The 10,061-nt window shown below is 32.1% G+C and overlaps 1 pseudogene; it reads left to right on the top strand.

Moving 5' to 3' along the window:
* The first annotated feature begins 3,203 nt into the window (after positions 1-3,203).
* On the top strand, positions 3,204-3,322 carry LOC111740443 (annotated as a pseudogene).
* The last annotated feature ends 6,739 nt before the right edge of the window (positions 3,323-10,061 follow it).

The following is a 10,061-nucleotide window of genomic DNA, read 5'->3' on the forward strand; positions in this document are numbered from 1 at the left end:
GTGAGGAAGGCAAAGGGTAAACGGTTTGGAATGGGTATTGAGTTTGAGCTAACTTACAGTGTCTGCTACTCTATTCTTCCAACTTATGTGTCATATTATTATGACAGTTGTCTTTCTAACAACTATTATGGATAGTTGTCTTTCTGAATCTTCATTGGTTCATCATTGCCTACAAGAATCAAATCAAGACTCCTTAGTATGACATACAAGGCCCTTCATATATGATACCAACTCGACTTTATTCCTATCTTCCCTCTCCCCACAACCATACTGCCAATGTATATTATATTTTATAACATACCACATGCTTCTTGAACATGCTTGGCTCTTTTCTGCCTTTTTCTCTGCCTATGATGGCATCTCTTCTTAGAATTTTTTTGTTTTATCCTGCTCCATATTCCAACATCCTCATCCTTCAAACCCAATTCCAGTGTCACCATTCTCAGTTCTCCAAGGTAGGATTTAGATGTCTCTCTTCTACATTCCCATACATTTAGTAATTATAGCTGTGATGGCCCATACGATTTATTATAAAACTACAACTAGTATTTTTTTTTTTTTTTGATAAGGCTCCTTTTGGGTTTGACTGAATCATCTTAGTGTTGCTTTCATGCCCAAGAATACTTGGTACATAGGAATTCACATGTTCTACCATGCTGGTTGTAAAACAGGATACAAAAATAATTATAATTCTCTCAAAGGGTTTATATTCTACTAGAAAGGATATAATCACAAATATAGTGGTATATGTAGTATCTGCCCTAAGTACAACCAAAGAGTAATAGATGCTCAGAGATGGAATATATTTCTGGGATTATGTCAAGAAGGCAGTGGTACTTGAGCTGCTCAAGTTGGAGAAGCAGTACACATACCAGTTTTTCATAAATGAGCTCTTCAAAGTTTAGCTTCAGTATTTTAAATGATTTTTTGTGCCTCAGATCTGTTTATAACCAACACATCCATATTTCATCAAGTGTAAGACACATTATTTACCTCTAAGAAAAAAGTACTGCCAGTTTTTATACTTATCCCAATTTCAGATATGAAGTTTAAGATGTAAAAATATAAGCATCTTAAATTTAGTGAGATATGGTAGGTAAAAAATAAATATCCTAAAGCCAAGTATAAGTGAGTTTTGAATTATGTGCTCTGCCACGATCCATTATATTAGTTTGGATAATGGAAGTTGATTATCTGCAAAATCTATTTCAAAATAAAAGATCTGCTTAAACCAGAATTTGATCACTTGCTCTATTGTACAACACAATGTCAAACTGCTGTTGGACTCAGGTGACACTGAAATGTTGGAGCCTATGTTGAGACAAGTTGTGATGAGTCCTCTTTCACTCTTTCCTTGCCATGTCCATGAGTTCTTCTCTGTTAAACCTGAACAGATGCCAGCCCTCCTCAGAGGAAAGGTCTAAAGCCCCTCGATGAGTGTAGTAGTCAACAGAAGCCTGGTTCCAAATGGCGACAAGAAAATGCATGCAGTTACATTGGCTTCTGGTGGCTATCTGTTTAAAAATAGAGATTACTTTTACTTGAAAGTATAGTCTTCATTAGCATATTTATTTTATTGGAGTTCTATATGCAAAGTACTATGTGTATATTTCCAAATAATAATATAATAATTATTCCTTTGACTTCTCTAAATCTGTAAAAAGGAAAAGTCCTACTGTTGAGTTATCAAACTCTCTTTCTTTAAAAGTCCAAAACTGACTTGCGAAGTCTACTCATGGGTTTTTCTATAATTACAATTCACTGTTTTTTTTTTCCTTTATTCTACAGAAAAAGTTTACCTAAAATTTTCCTATGTATTTCCAAAATACAAAAGGATCTTGTTTTTGTACTATTCTCATATTCATATAATGGACCTATTTTATGAGTAAAGTCACTTTCTAATTTCCTTCTTGATTATTTCTGCTATATAGCAAAAAGCTGTATAGTATGGTTATGGATTATATAGAAATCAGTGTTTAAATATATCTCAAATACAACCAATACTAATATCTGATTTGAAAATTCAGTTTAATTAGAATACAAAATTTAAATATATTTTGAGATTATGTTCAGATGGTGAGGTAAATTATCTCATTTATGCCCTGTTAAATAATACTTGATTAAGAAAGGATAACATAGAATACCAATGCTAAAAAAAAAAGAATACCAGTACTAATTGTAATACATACCTGACTTAGCGCCTTCAACATTTCAGCTCCAATACCTAGACCTTTTAAATAGATAATGTAAAATAAAAAAAGTACAAGTTGAAAAATTCTACTCAACAAGTTATTTTAGTTTTAAAAAAATGAAATGTAAAACTCTCTATATAGTTATACATTATTTTTAAAATGTATTTTTATTTTTAATAATTTATTCATTTTTCAATTACTGTTGACATATAATACGTATTCTTAGTAACCTTGTGTTGACATTAAACTCATGAATGTTTTTCCTTTTTCCTAATTGGAATGTGGTTCCAAAGGTGATGGAAAAGATTTTATATTTAGCTTAAATATTAAGGAAGAAGAAACGAGTCTCTGTCACTATCATTTTATCACAGAATATATTTCTTATTCATTTCTAGATAACCCAAAATGTAAAAGCGTTGTTTAAAGGTAAAAACATAGCTATGATAGCTTGGCTTATTCAAGCTTGGTGGGAACTAATAATTTTTTTTTTTAATCTGTAATTGAATCTTTACTATATGCAAGGAGGATAATTAGGACAGTGATCAGGCTCATGAAATAGAAATGAGTTACATAAACTAACTTATACACCATATTTATACTAAAGCACTATCTCCTTAATTTATAAAGTATAACACTATAAGGGTAGCTTGACCTTGGTAAGCTTGTGTGACATAAAAGTCCTCTAAGTAAAGTAACTTGCCAATCCAGGAGTTGTATGTAAAGTAGTACATGGCAAATCCAATGGTCACTTTGCCTAGGAAGAGAGAAGAGAGGGCACAAAGAGGTTAGTGCTTTGAATCTTAGAATATTTTTTCCTCTGAAATGGAATATCTTTGGTGTTTTTTAACTATTAAAGTAGTAAAAGCCCAGTGGACAAAATTTCAAGCAATACAGAAATGTATACATGGATGGACTTCGAGATAATTATGCTAAGCGAAATAAGCCAGACAGAAAAAGTTGAAAATCACATGATATCACTTATATGTGGAATCTAAACCTAAAAACAAATGAGTCTACGGCCATACTCCTCTGAACAATCCCTATTCTGTCTGATCTCGGAAGCTAAGCAGGGTCAGGCCTGGTTAGTACTTGGATGGGAGACCACCTAGGAAGACCAGGTGCTGTAGGCATAAAAAATTAAAAAAAAAAATAAGGGATTGTAAGCTGACAAGGTCCTTACAATGTGTGGGGTCAACCAAGGGTTGCATCGCCTAAAAAAAAAATAAAAATAAAAAAAACGAACAGTGCAAATATACAGAGACTCGTGGACATGGACAATAGACTAGTGGTTACCAGAGGATGGGGCGGGAAGGGGAGAGTGGGGAGGTAGATGGGATAAAAGGGGTCAAATATGTGATGACAGAAATCTAACTATGGGAGGTGAACACAATGTAAATATGTATATGCCTTACGTTAAAATGTATAACTGAAACACTGAATTTCATTAACCAATGTCACCATAAAAAATAATTTAAAAAATTTATGCTGTAGAAGGCTTAAGTCCCTTATAATACAACCTTTAAGAGATAAGCCATCTTTTAACAGTGTGGAATATATTCTTTCAAAATTTGTTCTATGCATATACAAGCATAAGTACATACCACACATTCTCTTTTTCAAAAAACAAAACTATGTATTAACACTCCTCTGCTTAATAATAATTATATCTTATCAAACTATTTTGTTTTCAGGGTAGATAAAACATACTCCAGATTAAATTGGAGGAAGAGGATTTATTTTACCTGGTTTTTGTTGACTGTGTACTTCTGCAATCAGGCAGTAGAAAAGGGGATTGTCCCCAAAGCCATCCCTGAGTAAATCTGAAATATTAGTTCACATACAATATGTTAGAAAGTTTACAGTAGAGAGAAGGAAGGTGATAGAGTAGGTAGAAGCAGGAATTCATCTTGTCATGTGTACCACAATTGTACTGGCAAAAACCATCTGAAGTGAATATTTTGGAGCTCTAGAGTTTATTTGAACTCTTGCAACTTCCAGAGGACAGGTTGGCTGGTAAATTGCAGTTTATTTTAGTCAAATTCAGCCATCAGCCCTGTAACAGCTTCCAAAGCTTCCACTCCCCACCTCAAGGCAGGCAGCTGTGGAGACCAAGCTGATTTTCTGGAGTGGTTTGCTAGAACCAGGGTAGGCAATAAGAAACTCACCCTAGAAATATTGGAGTTCTGTGCTCTGATCATGGATTGCTGCTCTGAATGCTGACATGAGGGCTTGGAGGTTGGCCACCATTTCTTGAACCTCTACCAACTAAAGCAGTTTCCAAGATATCTAAAGGAGTTGCACCTGTTTTGTTAGACCTTCAAAAACAACCATGTATACAGGAGAATCTAGAAAGCCATCATGTTTGACCAAGGAAAAACACAGACTTAGAATAGGCCTCAGAACATATTAAACATTCAACTCAGGCTGATCTTTGACACAAAGACACCCTATAGTAATAAAAAAGCCACCCCTGGAGAAGAGAGAATTCGATTTCCAGAGTTAACATATTGTAAATTTCAAATGTCCAGTTTTTATCAACAACAAAATTACAAGAGATACAAAGAAATTGGAAAGTATGGCCCATTCAAAGGCACAAAATAACAGAACACACCTGAGGAAGTCCATGTCAGATTTACTACACAAAGATTTTAAAACAACTGTCTTAAAGGTGCTCAAAGAGCTAATGGAAGACATGCACAAAAACAGGAAAAATATGTATGAACAAAATAAAAATATCAGTACATAAATAGAAATTATAAAATGAACCCTCACCAAAATATGCTAAAGCTGAAAAGTATAATAACAAATGAAAAATGCACTATAGAGGTTCAAAAATAGAATTTAGCAAATAGAATAATCAGTGAACTTAAAGATGAGACACTTGAAATTATCAATTGAGGAACAAAAAGAAAAAGATGAAAAGTAAACAGCCTCTCAGGGATCTGTGGAACACCATCAAGTGAACCAACATACACATGGGACTCTCAGAAGGAAAGAGAGAAAAAGGGAGAAAATATTTAAAAAAGTAATGGCTGAAATTTTCCCAAATTCGATGCAATACACGCATCTACAAATCCAAGAAGCTCAAAAAATACCAAGTAGAATAAGCCCCAAAAGATCAACACCAAGACACATTATAATCAAACTGCTGAAACCCAAAGACAAAGCAAAAATCTTGAAAGCAGCAAGAAAGAAGTAACTCATCATGTACAATGGATCTTCAATAGGATTATCATCTGATTTCTCATCAGAAACCTTGGAGGCCAGAAGGTAGTGGGTTGATATATTCAAAATGCTGGAGGGAGGGAGAACCTGTCAACTAAGAATTCTGTATACACCAAAACTGTCCTTCAAAAATGAGGGTGAAATTAAGACATCCTCATATGCCTCCTCCCTAAAAAAAACTAAGGGAGTTCATTTTCACTAGACCTGCCCTGCATAAAATGCTAAAAGGAGGCCTTCAGGTTGAAATGAAAAGATGCTAGATAGTAACTCAAAGTCACATAAAGAAATAAAAGTAAAGGTACCCAGTTAAAGGTTAATGTGTGGGCAATTATAATAACTAATACTTTAATTTCTATTTTCTGCATGATTTAAAAGACTGCATAAAATAAGTTATTAATTTATGTTATTAGGCACACAATATATAAAGATGTAATCTGACATCAATAACTCAAAAGAGGAGAAATGGAGATGTGTAGGTTTTGTATGCTATTGAAGTTATGCTGATATAAATTGAAATTAGATTGTTACAACTTTAGAATATTAAATGTAATCCCCATGATAACCACAAATAAAATGTCTATAAAATATATACATAAGGGAATGAGAAGGAAATCAAAATATTTCACTATAAAAATCAACACAAAAGAAGTTAGCAATGGAGGAAATGAGGGACGAAAAAGCTGTATGGCACATAGAAATCAAATAGCAAAATGGCAGAAGTCCCTCATCAGTAATTACTTAAAGTGTAAATGGATTAAGTGCTCTAAGTAAAAGCAGAGATTAGCAGAATGGATTAAAAAACACATGATCCAACTTATGCTGTATAAGAGACTCACTTTGAATTAAAAAGAAAAAAAGTCAAACGATGGAAAAAATATTTTATGCAAATAATAACCAAAAGAGAGCTCGAGTGGCTATATCAATATCAGACAAAATATACTTTAAGTAAAATACTGTTATAAGAGAAAAAGGACATTATGTAAAGAAAAGGATCCATTCACCAAGAAGATGAAACATTTACATACATTAATACACCAAACATTACAGCTCCAAAATATATGAAGCATATATACATATATTTGAATTTGACAGGATGAAGATAGAGGCAGCTCTACCTACAATAAAAGGAAACTTCAATACTTCAATTTGAATAATATATTGAACAACTGGGCAGAAGAAAAACAATAAGTTATTTAATAATGCTATAGATCAATTGGATCTACCAGAAATATACAACTCTGCCTAACAACAACATAATTCTCATTTTTTCAAATGCACATGGAACAGTCTCTGGGATAGACTATATCTTAAGCCAGAAAGCAAGTTTTAAGAAATTTTAAAAGACCGAAATACAAAGTATCTTTTCCAATCACAATAGAATAAAACTAGAAATCAACACCAGAAGGAAACTAAGAAATTCACAAATACAATTAACTCTTAAACAGCCAATGGGTCAAAGAAAAAAAATCATAAGAGAAATTAGAAAACACAAGATGCGTGAAAATGAAAACACAACCTATGAAACTTATGAAATGCAGTGAAAGCAATTCTCAGGGGGAAGCTTATAGCTGCAAATGCCTACATTTAAAAGAAAAAGAGTAAAAAAGATCTCAAGGAATAACCTAATCTTACCCCTTAAGGAACTAGAAAAAGGAGCAAACAGCCCAAAGCTAGCAGAAGGAAAGTAATGATAAAGATAGAATATAAACAAAATAGAGGATAGAAATACAATAGAGAAAAAAAAAATCAATGAAACCAAAAGTTCATTCTTTGAAAAGATCAACAAATTGACAGACTGAAAAAGATGTAAAAGAGAAGGTGCAAATAATTAAAATAAAAAAATGAAACAACACTACTACTGACCTTACAGGGATAAAAGGGATTATAAGTAAATACTATAAATTGTACACTAACAAATTAGATAACCTAAAAGAAATGAACAAATTCTTTGAAACTTACAAATTACCTAAACTAATTCAATTAGAAATAAAATCTGAGCAGACCTGTAACAAGTAAAGAGTTTGAATGAGTAATCAAAAATCTCCCAACAAAGAAAAGTCAGAGACCACCAAATGATTTCACTGGGGAAGTCTACCAAACATTTAAAGAAGAATAACAGCAATCCTCAAATTCTTCCCAAAAAATTGAAGGGGAGGTAACATCTCCTAACTCATTCTATGAAGTCAGAGTTCTAATACCAAAGACAAATAAAGACACTGTAAGAATCAAATTACAGAACAATATTCCTTATTAATATAGATGCAAAAATCCTCAACAAAGTATTAGTAAATTGAACCTAATATCACATTAAAAGGATCATTCACCATGATTAAGAGTGATTTATCCTAGGAATAAAAGGATGTTTCAACATAAGAAAATCAATCAATATAATACATCTGGTTAACAGAACAAAGGGAAAAAAATCTTGTGACCAATTCAATTAATGTAGAAAAGGCATTTGACAAAACAAAACACCTTGTCGTGATAAAAGTCCTCAGAAACCTAGGTATAGAGGGAAATTCCTTAACATAGAAAAGAAAAAACAGTTAACTTCATACAAGACAAGGATGTCACTTTCACCACTGCTTTTCAACATTGAACTAAAAGTTATAGCCAAAGCTATTAGACAAGAAAAAGAAATACAAGCCGTCCAAATTAGAAAGAGAGGGGTAAAATGATGTCTATTCATACATGACATGATCCTATAGAGAAAGTCCCAAAGAATCCAAAAGAAAGCTACTAGAGCTAATAAGTGAATTCAGCAAAGACATAGGCTACATGATCAACAAACAAACATCAAGTTTATTTTCTATACGACAGTGCAGAACAAACCAAAAAGTAAATTAAGAAAACAATTCCATTCGCAATAGCCCCTAAAATAATTAAATACCTAGCAATAAATCTAACCAGGGAAGTGAAATACTTGCATACTGAAAACAATAAAACATTGCAGAAATAAATTAAAGAAAACTTAAATCAAAAGACATCTTGTATTCATAGGCAAGACTTAACATTGTTAAGATGTCGGTACTACCTATAATGATCTAAAGATTCAGTGCAATGACTAGCAAAATTCCAACATCCCTTTTTAAAGAAGTAGTAAAGCTGATCTTCAAATTCATTTGGAATTCCAAGTATATAATTTTATATGCTTTAATCATCTCTTGGTGTTCATATTTCCTGCCTAAAAAATTCTAGTTTATCATAAAACACTAGCTTATCCTATTAATATTTCTGGCTATCAAAAATGTAATAAATATCTTGAAAATAGTTTGTCATTTTTTCTTTTATCCATTTCATCCTATCAAGATACTATCAACATATTGAGAATTAAATTATACTTTCTTTGACCAGTTACACTTCCCATTCTACACTGTAAAATTAGTTAAAGTCTACTGCAGTTGTAAAGATTTAAGTTCTTAAATGAAAATTTCATACTAAAAATGGGAAAATATAATATAGTGCAGCACTGACAAAGCTATCAAACTTACGTCCTGTACATTTAGATATTATTAATGGCATTATCTTTGTGTGCCAAGGACAGCAGCTTCCACATATCTAGGTTCAAGTATGTGCATACATTAATGTATGTGCATACATTATGCGAGTTTCTTTTCTAACTCTGAAAATACCATGAAACATCTTACCCATTGCTGTTAACTTCACTGCATCTAGCTTATTTTCACAGGCAGCCAATTCCTGTCAAGTAGAAAATAAAAAAAAAAATTTAGTTTATAGTTTAGTAATGAATTCTTAAGATAATAATCATGAATTTTTTATTGAGCATTTATTAACATATGATTTCCTGGGCAGTATTAAGGGTGAGTTAGACTTAACCCCAGTCTTCTAGAAACTTAAAATCCAAAATAGCACATGGAACAAAAGAATATATAGAGAGATAAGATTAATGTTGATAACTCACTCATATTAAAGTCAGTTATCCAAGTAACTAGCTTTCAATGTAACCAGAAATGAGAAAATAAAGCCAAAGAGGTTTCTGAGCATTCAAGGTAGTTGTCACAAAGTCTATGTATTACAAATCTCATAGACTTCACAAAAAGTCTGTCATGTTGCCTGTAAGATGTTTTTCCCAGTTTGTACTTTTTTTGACTTTTTACCATATCATTTTTTACATATTCAAATTAATTATGGTTTGTATCTCATGCTTTGAAAGACATCTCTTTCAGATTATGAAAATAGTCACTATTGTTCTCCTAATTTTTTTTTTAATTTTATTTTTCCAGTTTTATTGAGATATAATTGACATATAACATTGTATTAGTCCAAGGTGTACAACATGATGATTTGATATATGTATATATTGGGAAATGATTACAATAAGTTTAGTTAACATCAATCATCTCATATAGTTGTAATTTTTTTCTTCTCGTAATGAGAACTTTTAAGGTCTCTCAGCAACTTCCCAACATACAATACAGTGTTGTTAACTATAGTTACGCTGTACATTAAATCCCTAGAACTGGAAGTTTTTATCTTTTGACCACCTTTACCATCTCCCCCACCGACACCTCCAACTTTAAGCAAACACCAGTCTGTCTTAAGCTAAATTAATAATTTATTAATTATATTTTTTGGCGTAAGAAGTGAGGTAAGATTTCACTTTTATCTTTTTCTCCTAATTAT

Source organism: Pteropus vampyrus, unplaced genomic scaffold (genome assembly GCF_000151845.1).
Source record: "Pteropus vampyrus isolate Shadow unplaced genomic scaffold, Pvam_2.0 Scaffold63, whole genome shotgun sequence".
Taxonomy (NCBI): Eukaryota; Metazoa; Chordata; class Mammalia; order Chiroptera; family Pteropodidae; genus Pteropus; species Pteropus vampyrus.